This window comes from Pseudonaja textilis, chromosome 1 (genome assembly GCF_049901715.1).
Source record: "Pseudonaja textilis isolate UNSWEBS1 chromosome 1, rPseTex1.2, whole genome shotgun sequence".
In the NCBI taxonomy this organism is placed as follows: Eukaryota; Metazoa; Chordata; class Lepidosauria; order Squamata; family Elapidae; genus Pseudonaja; species Pseudonaja textilis.
Genome location: NC_141990.1, coordinates 57638736 through 57654211, shown reverse-complemented (window position 1 = coordinate 57654211; position 15476 = coordinate 57638736). Strand labels below are relative to the sequence as shown.

Here is a 15476-nt window from a genome sequence, read left to right as displayed (position 1 = left end):
TTAAATACTGAAGCAATAGCACTTAGCCTTATATACTGCTCCATGGTGCTTTATAGCACTCTCTGAATGGTTTACAATGTCAGCATATTGCCTCCAACAATTTAGATCCTCATTTTACAGACCTCAGAAACATGGAAGGCTGAGTCAATCTTGAGCCTTGTCAGGATCAAACTCCAGGCTGTGGGCAGAGTTAGCCCGAAATACTGCATTCTAACCACTTTGCTACCAGAGCTCTTAAAATCAGAGTTAAGACTTGTAATAGTACATCAAAAATTTATACCTAGATCTGTCAACAGTCACAGAGGTCATATAGCCATAATTCTTGTTTTCATGTTGAGAGTATATTAAATTCTTCCTAAATTTCAACTCATACAGTATATATGTAAGGATGTATACAAAGTTTATGCCAAATCATTATACTAGATCTGTGGATGTGATCAATAAATGAAGTGTTCTGTTTCTCAAAAATGGTGGATATATGAATTGGTGAGTTTCAGAGTTTCAGAGACATGGTGCTCATTTCAAATCTTTGAATACTGATAAATTCTTTGCCCAAATTACACTATGTAGAAATTAAAACTTTGAAAAAAACAAAAAGACAAACAAAATGCAGTAAACAGCATCAGAAACATAAAATCAAGTGTTCCAGTACAAGTGAAAGAATTACATAGAGAATACATAAAACAGACTTTTCAAAGTTAGGGTCATTTTAATGTGTTGGAGATTAATTGCCACAATTCCTATGCTGGCTGGGAAGTTGGTTCAATTCATCAGGAAGAGAACAGCTTTGGGAAAGCTGGCATAAGGGATAGTTTTTTCCACTGTCTTTTCCCACCATACATAGATATATATTTAAAGCTCTGAGTCTCAAGGAGATCATCATGATATTTTCTTCCTAGAAATCCAATTGGGAAATGTCTCAGATTCTGATTGTTTGGGTTACTTTTCAAAGTAAAAACTTTAGCCCACTAGGAGAAAATGATTTGTAGCTGCGATTCTTGGTCATCTTGGAGTAATAGATATACACAGCCTGGCCAAAATTATACTGCCAAAGAAATGTAGCTTAGCAGGCCAGCATCAAACATATCATTAAAGCAGACTGTCAAGGACAGCCTGAGTTGGCAGTGCATGCCAGAAAATTATCAACAGAATATTTGCAGAACTAAATCAGGATCCAAACTATCCATTGGATGGTCTGCTAACAGTCTACCATTTGACATCAGTAGACACAGAAGCCATGTTCTTGCAGAGGTAGTGTTATCATGCAGATGACATTAGTGCAGGTGACTTTTTAATGGATCTTTTTAACATACAGAAGTTACAGCACATCACCACAGTTTTATGGTGTATCCGTATGGTACCATCATCCTTTAATTGGTAGCCCATGTTTTCTCTCCTTTTTCTCACTTTGTCTCAAAATGGAGGTCGTTTTAGGCAGAAAAACTTTTGAGTAAGAAGTGTAAACCTCAAGAAGCAAGCAGGTGTTTCAAAACGACTCATTCATGGAGTTTAGGAGAGGGAATTTAATACCAGCAATGATTTTCCCTTTTGCAGTGGCTGTGGTTGTAAGCATCTGAGAAGTTGAGTTACTTAATTGGTTAAGTATATTGGTTAAGCTCTATTTCCAAGCAGCTTATAAGTTACAATAACAAATAAAAACAAATCAATATTGTTGTTTGTTAGGTTTTTGACATTGATGTTTAGTGGTTGATCGTACAGAAATCGTATTGTTCAGCTTGGACATTCCTATGAATATTATAAATAAATATTAAGCACAACCAAGTTCAGCTGGGGGCCCCTGCTGATAACAGCCCCTTAGCAAACCTTTTCTGCTAACCCTTCTCTAGCAACCTCCCTGGGCAGATAGTTATTTTTATACAGACATTTCCCAACCTAGCACACACCTTCTTTTATGATATTAATTTCAAGCACCAGACTTTTAAGATAGAAGACCATCACATTTTAAAATCAACTGCGTTTCACATTTAACTTTCAAGTCAGAGCTGAGGAAGATGATGCTTTGCTAATACAAAAGTAGGAATGGGAAGTCTAGAATTCTTATCTGGAAAAAAGGGGTATGTAATCAAATGGACTGCTTGCATGGCAGGTTAATTTCATTTCGGTGCCAAGAGAGAAGTGCTTTCTCCCTTTTTCTATGCAGACACTCCTTCCCTAATATCTGCTCCAGGAACATTTCTCAATCTTCTCTTGAAGTAGTCTGTTAAGGAAATGCAGAGGAAGTGAAAGAGTTAAATCTTCCACGATGCAAATCCTGCTTGTGGCTTGTTAGTTACTAACCATAGTGCTTGTGATTTATAATGAGCTATGGATGAGCATTTCATTCTTTCAGAATCCCAGTGGAAAAACATTTTTTTTAAAAAGATGCCTACTTATGATCTTATCAAAAAAGAGTGTAAGTTGTAGTTTTGAAAGTTTACAGCTCAAATATGAAAAAGTAAAGTTGTGTAGGTGATGACAAAAAAGATCTGAGTGCAGGATCATACTTACATTGGTGGCAAGAGAAGAGAGGGTGAAATAGGTAGGATAAGCATCTCTAAACATAGGCACATCTTGTTATGCCAGTATGTATGGGATAATGGAGATCTGGAAATAAAACAGAGAACTTTTTTTAAAAAAAATAGTTGTGTGGGTTGAGAATTGCAGCTCAACAAACAATGAATGGAAAAATTGCAATATGCTGCAGAAGAGGGCTCAGAGGTTTGTGCAAATCAGCCAAGATTCACTGTAAGCTGTAGATTCAATTCAGATAAATCAACAGATTGGGACTTCTGGGTTGGTGTGTGGGGGGGGAAATTCTCTGTGCATGTATAATTGTTCAAATAATCCAATTTGGAACATTTGATTCAATTCAGTGTTTCAGATTAGTCAATTGGATTTGGAATTCATTTGTCTTCAAAGTGAATCTCCAAACTGACTAAATACTCCTGACAGTAATAGGAGTGGCTATGAGAAAGTAAATTGAGAGGATATTGGACCAAACCCAGCAGGCAAACACAGACTGGCAAAGTGTGGACTAGAAGTGCAGGTTTTGTGGCATCAGGTCTAGATTAGAAGTCAGATTAGAACAATACAGGAAACAGATATAAAACAGCTCAGCTCCAGCCACAGCAAGTAAGAACAGTCTTCAGAAATTGCACTGAAGGTGGGTTTGTGAGAGCCTGGAAGCTCTTTGAGAGATGAAGATGATATAGTAACTATTAAAAAATGGCAACACTTGGGTGTATATTTTGAAGTCCCACAGGAATCAAAGAAAGGGGAATCATATAATCTATCAACAGGCAACATTCCTGATCACATGTAGAAATCTAAATCTAATACCTATCCAGCTTTGTTCAGATCTATGTCTAAATATATTTAAAAAAAAACAAAAAACAAATGACCCAATCTACTCTATTCATGCTTTCATATGCAACAGGTAAATTACATTTACAGAAAGTAATACAGAGAAACAATTAGGAACCAATACCAATTGTATATACATTTATTTCTTCATCAAAACATCCCAGCTATCATAAAAACTTTCCAGGCATTCCATGATGGACATGACCTATATTTGTGATGAACTGCAATGTCTAAGACTCTAAAGAGAAGAAAATAATGTGCTGAATTGTACAGGCCAGTATTGAGATCTATCTCTAGGCAGTATAAAATATCTTAGGAAATTATTTGGGTTGGAGATTTCTGGACTGTTTGCACAGAGAGAAAAACTTTATCGGATGGGTTTACAACATTGAGATTAAGTAGAAATAACATGGTATAAAGAACAAGGTGTCAGAAATAAGAGTAGGTTTTATTGACTTATTATGTCCTGCAGATTGTCAAAATATACATGAACATCTAAATTTTATCTCTCTGCAGGGAGGACATGAAACCTGGGATAAAATTAACAGAGACATATATTGTTCCTGTGAATTAGGAATTTCACCTGTGTATACTTGGTAAAAATGTTAGTCTAGAAAGATATGCAATAGAAAGCATCTGGAATACCTCAAAATGAATTAACAATATATAAAATTTATGCAATCCTTATGCATATTAATAGTATGAGTGAGTATTGGATATATCAAAGACCATAGAGCATAGAGAAAGAAAACTAAACAAAAACAGAAAATATACATACATACATTGAATTATTGTACAAATTCTCCCCCTTTGAATGACTAAATATATTAACTACATTTAATATAATTACATCTAAATTAAATCAAAGCAGTTGTTAATCTAACTCTGACCAGTTCATTTTGGAACGTTGCCCCTTGCATGATGTTTGAAGGATAAGGGTGGCTCTTGGGCCAAGAGAAAAATTGCACACACTGCTTTAAAAGTGTGAACAGTGCTAGATAGCAATGCACTAGAATTATCTTGACAAATGCAGAACTTGTTCCAATTATTTTTGACACAAGCTGTGTACTCTCAGACCATTTATATTTTTATTAGTCAAGGTTCCAGATAATTGAGGCCAAGATTAAGATCCTCTGATTCAGTGGGATATGATGGCTGCAGCACCCCTTTCCCATTTCTCTTGGCACATTCTCTGCTACTCTCTGTTTTTCTATTAATAGGGACTTTAGTCTCAAAGCTGAAGGTTTATATAGTGGGCTAAGTATAATATTGTGGGTCTCATTGAAGTGAATTGTAAGGATGACCCAGAAGTATGATTCACATTGTTTTATTATTTTTATTTAATGTTTCTTTATTCTTTAGCTTAGTTTTATTAATGTTCTGTTTTATGCTCTGCAATTTGTTTATTGGCTAACCAATAATAAAGTTAGAGAGAAGCATAATGATCTTTGTTTCAATTTCATTTAGCCTATACAATCGATGGTTTAGTTTATAGAAAGGCAAGTTGTTGGAATCCAGTAAATTTAATCAGAAATTATAGTAAAGCTAACAAGGGTTTAGCAAACTGTATGAATACATTCAATGGGTATTAAAAAGAATTGATGATGGCCTGGACTAGGGATGTACACACATTGCAGTTTCATTGTACCCATCATGATTAGGGCAGAGTACACATTGTTATAATAAACAATTGATTAAAACATATGTTTCTTAGACAGCTATCTTAAGATTAACCTAAATTTAGCAAGAATACAAGTATTTGCAAGAAAGACTGGGTTGGTACCAAGGGTACTTAATGTTTCCAGAATTTACAATTTTTTCATGCAAAGCACCCCTCCTTCTAAAAACATCCCCCCCCCCTTTTAAAATTATGCACAATTTGAAAATGATCCAGAAGCATTGCTTTGGATTTCCCACAAACACAGAATTACTCTGCCATTCATTAAAGGAGCCCACTTTTTTTGTTTTTACAATTCCATATGAGCCTGAGAAAAACTTGCAGCTACTTTAAATATAGTCATTATTCGCTTTAATGAATGATTCTTTAAAGCAGCAGCAACAACAGCATCATTTTTTTTCCTCAGGAAGTCAGGCTGTTTTAATGAATAGCTGAGAGATACTATGCATGGACTTGGAGGAGACCTCAAGTGCTTCTGAATCATTAGTGATTTGGAGCCTGGTGGTGAGAAAAGCAGGAAACAAATGTGTTGGGTCAGCTAAAGAGAGAAAAGGTAATCAGATGGGTTTCACATCCTTCTTCTCTGCTTTCAGCAAAATTACTCCATGCCTAGTTTTATTGTGTAACCAGTAGTTCTGCCTTTGGCATTACTTGTTGTAAAAGCAAAGTGATCTATTCCTTTGGATGTTTGTCATATGCCCAAGAATCTTATACAGAGGAATCCTTGTAAGCCAAGCATTCTTTAGGAAATTAACTGCCACAAACTAATTTTCTGTACTCTTGGAATGATAACTAATGGTATCTTTATGACGTACACGATTTCAAAGCCAAAACAAATTGAGCTATGAATTGCAAACTAATGTGAGATGTATAGCCTCAGATGTGCTTTCTCTTCCCCTTTCTCAATATATATTATGGAGGTTTTGACTAATAAGAAAAAGCAATCTCTTTCCAGTTCCCAACTGGGCTGTTTAAAAGAGAATATTTCTCTTAAAAGCTTCCTACTTTGCTGTGTCCACAGAGTGCTGGCCCTATCATTAGACAGAGTGAAGCTGCCACCTCAAGAAGCTGAATCAGGATGTTATTAAAAGACAAATTGATAGTTAGTTCCGGTATTCGTTTTACAGTCTTACAGCCAGGAAAGGGAACATTTGAAAAAACAATCTGCTGGTCACCATAATGTGACTAGTCTTGATTTTGGTAAGGATAGGTGTGCAGAAGCCTTGTTTGATGTTTTCAGCTTTCCTAGTAGCCAAGCTGAAGAGCGAATGGAAGCATGCTAATATTTCCCCTGCTGTTATCCTAAATGGTTCTTTCCAATCTTCTTTTTTACTTCAACTGCCAGCTCTTAAAATAAGGAGATTCGGGAATAATTTGCTAAATGAAAACAGATATGTTGGAAATGAATGAAAACTGATTGAGAAAGAGGAAGCTATCCTCAGCCAGAATTGGAAGTGGAATCCCTTGCTCCGTCCAGATTTCAATAATAAGGAACATTCTGCTGTGTTGATATTTTTATTCAATAACGTCCTGTGGTACTAGAAGAACTTGGAATATGGAACATTCAATGATTTGTTTTTATAACATTCCTATTGGTTTTAAGTGGAGAGCAACAAACAATCAAAACTCTTGATCAAGACTTAAAGGAAAGGTAATCATTCTAGCAATATTTCTCATTTAAGGAGACTAACCGTAGTTTTTCCCACTACTATGGTAGTAGTTTGGGGTTTAAGTGGGATTCAGATTCATGAAACTCCCATGGTGATTTTGCCGAATCATAATTTTATGGTATTCTGACATAAATCCTCTGAAAATTTGTTGCTAATTATAATGTGAAGGAACCAAATGTTCATATGTGTTAAAGCCTAGGCATTTGGTGAAATTTCTAATTATCTGGGATTATTTCCTCAGAAATAATGGACTCAAGCCCAACAATATTTTAAACATTTTATGAAATAAGTAAGACTTTAAGCAAACAAGTTTGGGGGATGAAATTTATCCTGTAAAAATTGCCATGCCAAGCAATAGTTACAGCATATTTACATGTCAAAGTGGGAATTAATGCCTTCCCCTCTCTACACATCAACATTATTTCACAGTAGTGTGAAAATTCTAACCTTAAACCCTTCCCAGTCTTTCATTAGATTGTTAAGGCTAATATTTTCCAAACAGGGCTTGGTTGTTCTGGGCCTCAATTGAATTTTAACCTCTGCCATTAGCCTCCTTGAATATTATTTTTAATGAACACACACACACACACATCTTTCTCTGCCAGTCCAGCCCTTTTTTAGTTGTGTATCCCAATAACTTCCATCAGTCTCTCTCACATTATCCAGACAGAAACACTCTGGGGGACTCTGATTTGTTTTTTGGAAGCTAAGGGTGTCCCAAGAAGAGACTTAGGAGAGCCCCTCTTACTCTAGGATTAATGTGAAACAAGGTCAGAAGTCAAATGGCTACTATGAAATTAGTTGGGTATCATTCTGAAGTCAAGTTTCTTTGAGTTTAGCAAACTCAAGATCTCCCCTGTTTTATCTCTGAGCGTAGATGAAGATGTAACTATATTGGGTCAGATGTAAGAGATATTTACAATTTCTAACAACAAAGCTGGGCACTGCTTATTGTCCATTCCCAATCTATATGCGCTTGTTTAACCTCTTTGTCAGAGGGAACAAGCAGCCTGGCACAGAAACTCTATACACAATTGGTACCTTTGTCCTTAGTTTAACAATACTCAGATTCCTTTGTTTTGACAACTGATCTAAGAAATGATTTAGATTAGCCAAGGCTGATACAGAGGCACAGCACAATGCAGAAAACAACTTCCTTTTATGGAATAATCTCACTTTTAGAAAATGCTCTCCTGTTACATTTTTTTAAAAACTCATCTTCTTATAATTAGAGACATGACTCTCCACTGAGATATTTGTAGGTTCATTTCAGTCTCAGAGCAGCTTCTGAATACTTCTCTTTCTGAATCATAAAATTAGATTTGCAAAGGAATTATTGAAACATTTTTGAAGCTCAGAATTTATGGACTTTAGGCATAGTATGCATAATTAGAGTCTGGGTTATGTTTACATACATGGTATAATGACAAAAAGCTTTATTTCTGTTAATTAATCTTACATACTTTTCAGGGGTGGCTAATGAATGGCCCTGTTGATGTTGATGAACTGTCACTTCCATTATCTCTCATCATTGGTCATATGGCAAGGGCTGATGGGATGCTCATATTTTTCTCATGTCTGGTCCTTCAAGTGCATCTATAAGTACTAAGCACTGGGGAGTTCCAGAGGTTCTGGGAACACTTAAATTTAATTGCAAATATTTTTAAGCCAGGTTTCCTATGGTTTTCTTCAGCATCTGTAGTTAGTTAACTGGAAGGGAACTAAGTAACACTGTTCTCTCCTTGTCAGCACTTGTTTTGGTGGAAGGGAAGGTGAACACTATGTAATGTATAGAGATTTGGATTGTAATTCTTATTTATCTTGGTTAACATTGAGTAAAAATTTGAGGGGGTGCTCCTGGAGAAATATCCCCCTGCAGCCAGAGTTGGGAACACTAACTGGAATACAAATAGAAATTGAAGGTCCATAAGCTTAGACTTAGTTTATCTTCTTTTCCAATTACTAGTGTGTCCAATTTTATATAGAATAGATGCAGAACTCTGCCTCTTCCTTCCAGGACTCTCATTGGTCCCCAGGAACATGGCCCAGCCCTCTCAGGTGAAGGTTAATCCATCAGATAAACATTGTGCACAAAGCCAGCCCTATCCTACTTTCCCCACCATTGTACTTGTTAGTGTTTGGGGATAAACCCCCAAGCAGAGTATGCAGCAGCAGTCAAGCCAGGCAGGCAAATGAGAGAGAGAGTGGGCCCAAGAGTATACACACACTGGAGACAAAAACACTGTTTGTAGTTATAAAATAGTTATTTATTGCACACAGAGATTAAGAAGTGTCATTCAGTCCATATATCATTATCCAGTATATCCATCCAGTTATCAAGTCCATTAACAGTAAATACAATGCCCTTATCTGCTTGTAAATCTTCTCCTCCTGATACCTTTCTCTCAAAGACAACGCTGAATCCACAGCTCACCAAGCAAACAGTCCTTGTGTTCAGTTGAAATGGTATCTGGCACAGTAGCCTCCAAAAGTAAGCAGATAGACGTTCCAGCAGGCAGCAGACCAGGAACAGAACCAGGTGCATCCAGAAGCCGGGTCTATTACGTTTCCCTTCCTACCTATATTACTGCCTGCAACCGCACCCACAATGACATTGCAGTTTCTTGTGCTTAAAGCTACAAGACACTTAATCCTAGGTTTACATATTTATTCAACCCAAACCTGGTTGGTGTATCCATATACCTAACAGTACTTTATGAGTTTGGCTGAACATTTCTTTCATTTCTTTCTATTGGCTGACTATTTGCTGGCTGAAAAGTTTCCATGGTATTTTTTTTTGGCTCAGAGGTCAAATTAGAGATTAGAGATTGGCCATTGTTTTGAGGTCTGCTTGTTCTATCCTTTGCTGGCAAAAATTTAGCAACGGAGAGAAAACTAGGTTTAAATAGCAATGATTTAGGTCACGCAGAAATCTTTATCAAATTCATTTGATGCAGTTTAATAGTTATTAGTCATTTACTCCTCATGGAAGGACTGCCTCATTGGTCCTTAGGAAGGAATGGTCAATATCACAATAACTACCAAAAAAATCCCAATTTTCACTGGAAGGTGATAATAAATAATAATAAACCTTGTTGTAAGAAAGATCTTACTCATCCCATTTTTTCTTTATATAATAGACGAGGGCACACAGACACATACTATAGAGGAAACTGCATTTGCATTAAATATTGCATGCATGTGCAAATTTGTATGGCTATTGATCAAGAAAAACTTTTTTGAAAAATCATAGATTTCTTTAATGAAATCCTGACATCAATTTATATATATATAAAGTTTTCACGGGTACTTACATGTATGGCATTCAGCTTTGTTCAGGTATTTTCCCACGTCATTGTAGTTGCGCTTTTAAAGTTGTAGCAACGTTTTGGCAGAATCTCATCTGCCATCATCAGGCTTCTAGTGACACACCCCCCCACCCAATCAGAACACAGCCAAGCCCCCACCCAATCAAGTCCCACCCCCACTAGCAGTTAAAAGGAAGAAGCAGCTGCAATCTCACATCACTCTGAGAAGCACAGAGCCGGAGACAGAAGCCTGAAGATGATGAATGAGACTTCATCGAAACGTTGCCTAGATATACCCGCGAGAACCTCAGAAAACAAATATATATATATATATATATATATATATATATATATATGCACATACATACATACATGCATGCATACATACATACATACATACATACATATATAATTGGAGAGCTTTGATGAGGTTTTTATTGGGTTCCTTTAAATCATTCTATTGTAAAAAAAATATATGATGCTGGATAACTCTGGCAGTGCAGGGGCCACTAGCACAGAAAAATGCATGTGTATTATAGTTGGCAGCATTGCCATTTCTTTTACCAAGATGTACCTTCCCTGTGGTTAGCTGGTCATTCATCTAGGCTAGAGGTTTTCAACCACTAATCTTAAGAATGGGGCTCAGTCTGCAAATTGCTTTGCCTTGGTCTGCAGTTAGAGAACCAGTTCTGCCTATTGAGTTGGAAAACCTACCATCTTTCTCCTCTAAAACACTAGCACAATCAAACATCCTGGAGAGACAGTTACTTCCTTCTTTTTATCCCACCAGATTACCTGCTTGAGCAGGAGGCTGGACTAGAAGACCTCCAAGGTCCCTTCCAGCTCTATTCTAAGGTTATGTTAATAGAACTGTTGGGGTTGCAGAAAGTGAGAAATCCCTTGTGCTAACCTGCACAACCTCTAGGAGGGAGATGTTCATGTGTTCAGGCCTATCACTTCCAGCTATATTATTCTAAAGAGCATGTTATAAGCTAAAGAGCAGATTCATATGAATCCTCTCCACTGACTTCCCAGAGTTTTGGAGTGATTACTTTTTATCTGCTAGAAGGAGAATGGGATTCAACAGTGCTGTCTTCTTATTGATTCTTCTTCTTGTTTCTCTCCCTTTTAAATTGTATAATCTGCTGTATCTTCTTAGAGAAGAATGGCATTAAAAAACTGTACTGGTTTTAAATACATATTTTTTTTAGGGAGGTTTTTTTTTTTTTTTACAAGACAAGAGCATTAAAAATGACTGTGACTTACTTTTGGGATTTCTGGAAACATTGGGTAAATGTTCTGGCTTCCAGATACCCAAACTGGTTACTGTTTTAAGTCTGAACAAAATGGTAAACCACGATTAGTTGGCTGTAGAACTATATGTGGTGGGAATAAAATGGCAGCTGACACTCATGAACCAAGCTTTTTAGTCTAGGGCAGAGGTCTCTAAACTTGGCAACTTTAAGACTTGTGGACTTCAACTCTCAGAATTCTCCAGTCAACTATGATATGCCAGCTATGCATAGCTAAGCCAGCTTTGCTGGCTGGAGAATTCTGGGAGTTGAAGTCCACAAGTCTTAAAGTTGCCAAGTTTGGGGACCCCTGTCCTAGGGTGTCTGGCAAACATGGCCATTATTATTTACACAATCTAGTATTATTTATTCTCGATTCACACATTATATGAGTTATAATGTATTTTGCTCAGTTTTGCCTCAGCATGTTGACTAAATAGAGAAATATAGTTTGTAAACTATGATTTGTGGCTTAATATAATTACAGATGCCATTTATTATATCTATCTCTATCTCTATCTCATGGTTGAACAAAACACTAGTGATGCATGAACCAGGTCTGACAACCGCATTTCATATTGGTGCTGCAAAATAAAGGTCTCAGGCCTGTTTTCAAAGGGCCCTTTTAAATAAAAATCCTGTGACTTTCCACATCTGGGCCATCACATCAAGCCTGTAGCAATAAGATCTTTGGATGCTTTGGAAGAACTGAGCATGAAGCCCCACAGAGTCAGGTAATTGTCCACACAGTGTATTGGTAATTGGGAAAAGGTGCTTCACACATAGACACAGTCTCTCTTTACCAATAAAGGAGAACATTTGCAGCTCAGGGTTGAAAGGAGGGGTCCTTGGTGCTCTCTGAGGTTGTTTTCTTGCAGATGTTTCATTACCCAAACTAGGTAACATCATCCATGCTAGTAAGAAGAGTTGTTAGCCATCAGTTTATGTTCTGGTTTCTTACTTGTCTGTGTGGGTGGTCTTAGGGATTCTTTGGTTGGGCTGTTTACTAATGGCTCTTTGGCAGTCTCGCTTTACTTGTCTTCTGCAACCTTAGCATCTAGCACAGGTGTTCCCAACCTGTGGGCCACAACCTATTTGCAACCGGGCTTCAATTGCACAAATGGTGGGGGGCGTTCTCCTGCCCCGCCCACAAAACCATCTAACAGATAATCAGAGTTGGAAGGGATCTTGTAGGTCATCTAGTCCAACCCCCCACCGGAGTGGGAGAACCTACACCATTTCTGACAAATGGTAGTCCAATCTCTTCTTGAAGGTCTCAAGTGATGGCTCTCCCACAACTTCTGAGGGCAAGCTGTTCCATTGGTTGATTGTTCTGTCAGAAAGTTTCTCCTTATTTCCAGGTTAAATCTCTCCTTGTTCAGTTTCCATCCATTATTCCTTGTTGGCCTACAGGCGCTTTAGAAAATAGCTTGATCCCTTCCTCTTTCTGGCAGCGCCTCAAATATTGGAAGACTGCTATCATGTCTCCCCTGGTCCTTCTCTTTACTAGACTAGCTGTCCCCCCCTTCCAGGCCCCCAACCCGGAAAATCTGTTCCCATCTAACAGATGGGATTTTCAGAGCTATAAGAGACAGGACTCTAAATCTCATGGGCTCAGAAGCAAAAGGGCCCTTTCCCTACTTGCCTTTAACCACGGCCCCAATAAATGCTCCGGGTTTGGCCCTGGTCCGCATGTCATTACCTCCATCCGTTCCCCAGCCCACGAGTGACTTAATCTTCTGAGCTCCACGAACGTTTTTTTTTAATACAGCTTCCACAGCTCTCACCTGTCACATATCATCAAGATCTGCCAAGCTGCAAATCTTCCGCAGCCGTCATCTTTCTTTGACAGGTAGCCTGGGAACAGAGGCAAGGAATGGAATCAAGAGAAGGCCATAAATGTCACCGCTGCAGGATGCAGCATTTGACGAGAGAGAGAGAGAGCTTTAAACGGGGATCGAACAAACCAGCACCAAAAGCAAAGGCTCGGCTTCTGGTGTGGCGAGGTGCGGGAGCGCAACTTGGCATCCCCCCAAGCGCCGTTTTCATTCAAGAGCGTCGAGGCTCCTTTAAAAAAAAAAAAACACACACACACACACACAGAGCACAAATTTCGGCAGCTTCACCGCAGCGCTGCTTTTCCTCTGGTTGGAACTGGAGGCCGGTCCCTTTAAGAGAGGGTAGCACAGTAGCGGCGCAGGCGATTCCCGCCGCCTAGCTCCAGCTTGCGGTGCTTTTGTAAACCGGCCTCCGACTGGCAGCGGAAAACAGTCCCGGCTTCGAGCTTCGAAGGGCGCGTCCACGCCGCCCCGTTTCTCCCCCACCCCACCCCCTTCCCCCACGACTTAAAAAGAGTTTGCTCGCCAGTGCGAAATCCCGCGGGGGAGGTTGGCGGAGGGCGTGGAGCCGCTGCCGGGGCATGGCAGGTCGGGAGTCCTCAGCTGGATGACGGAGAGAAGCCAGCCAGCCAGAAGAGAGGGAAATAAAACCTTCCACCCAGCCGACACCTTCCCCACGTCCCCCATCCCGGCATCCCGCATGGAAGAGCTTGGTAAGTTAAGACTGTGTGCATGCATGTATGGTAGGTATGGTATGGTATGTATGTATAAAATTCTTCGCCAGCTCCTTTCGGCGTCTCCTATACGGGACAGCTGACCAAACACCAACCGCAACGAGAAGGGAGCCGCTTGAGGTTGCGGACTCCTTCGAAAAAAAATGCCCCCTTGCCGTGTTAACTCTTTGCAGCTGGAGTGAGAAACGGGAGGAGGAAGGAAAAACGCCTAAATCACCCGAGCGAGCCGAAGAGCGAAGGGCCGGGGCGGAAAACAAGCGACAAGCTCTCTCACTTGGGAAGGGCGAAGGGTTGGGTTGGGTGCGATTCAATCTGCAGGCAAGAGCTGCGTTCAGGGGCGATTGCTTCCATTGGGACGCAATTGCGGGCGCAGGGACGGCAAAAGACAACCGCGCGGCGCCTGGTGAGAGGGTTTCATTCTCAGGTACCGTAAAGCCTTCGCAGGATTATGGGCTAAAAATAACTCCCCCGCCCCCCGCTTGTTTGCCTGGCTTTTAAATGTTGCGTTGCGCTTCGGGCTATCCATTGGATGGCGGGGTGTGGGGTGTGTGGTGGGGCTGGAAGAGAAGGGAAGTAAGTAAAAAAGTAAAAAAGCAGGGGCGCGTTAAGACGTTGAATTTGAAGGTTTCTTCAATCCGTTTCGTCGCCAGTTATTGGAATTGGCTTGATCCGAGGCTCAGCTGGAGCAATCCTTGCAAGTGCCGACGACGTACGGCAGGGGGCATCGCTGCGAAGCTGGTGTGTGGCGGGGTGATCGGGTGTAAAAAATACGGGCAACCGGGTAGGATTTGGCGAGTTGAATAATTCAGTGGCGTTGACTTGGTAATGGAGAAGGGTGACCGGCCTAAACGGATGATTACGAGGATAAAACGTGTGAAGTGCTATTATTGCTCTGTCGATTTTGAACTCTTTTTTTTTCCCGCCTGTACAAGAATTATACAAGAATTATTTTTTTGTATTGTACAAGATTACTGAAAGATATGTAATTATCATTCCATAGACGATAATAATCTGTCTTTGCATGTTGTTAAAATATATTGATTTGGAATTTTTCCCAAACTTTAAAAAGGTGCACTTAGTTGCTAAGCGTATCAAGTTTGAGAAATGCTCCAGGCCAGGGGTCTCCAACCTTGGCAACTTTAAGCCTGGTGGACTTCAACTCCCAGAATTCCCCAGCCAGCTGGGAGTTGAAGTCCGCCAGGCTTAAAGTTGCCAAGGTTGGAGATCCCTGCTCCAGACTGAGCTCGGATGGCAGGTCTGTTCAGTAAAAGGACTGTCCCCAGAGGAGAATGCAGACTTAATGTTTTATTGAAAGCAACTGGAATTGAACTCCGAAGTGTGAGCAAAATTTACACACAACTATTCCCTGAATTGAAGATTAAGTAACTGGATGCCCATGAACAGCAATGATATTTCTTCTCCCATTTTTTTGTGAGGCCCTTGGGGATATTAATATCCAGTTGCTTGAAGATGTCAGCATAGGGCAATATCTTGTCAAATTCTTCATCATGTAAATGAGGGGTCCTTGGTGGTCTCAGAGCTTGCTTGTTTGCTTCATCAGTGCCTGATGATGATGATACCTAATTGGGGTAA

The 15476-nt window shown here is 39.6% G+C and overlaps 1 protein-coding gene across 5 annotated transcripts in view; it reads left to right on the top strand.

Moving 5' to 3' along the window:
- DAAM2 (dishevelled associated activator of morphogenesis 2) overlaps positions 1 to 15476 on the top strand; it is a 216832-nt gene that overhangs the window by 24826 nt on the left and 176530 nt on the right. For 2 of the 5 annotated variants that reach the window (XM_026695597.2, XM_087935099.1), the window contains exon 1: positions 13541 to 13862. The exons of 1 other annotated variant lie outside the window; for it this stretch is intronic. The gene's annotated coding sequence lies outside the window, so the exon portion shown is untranslated. Of the gene's footprint in view, positions 1 to 13540; positions 13863 to 14118; positions 14308 to 15476 lie in introns of those variants that run through there. 2 more of the 5 variants (XM_087935130.1, XM_087935110.1) reach the window with 2 other exon arrangements.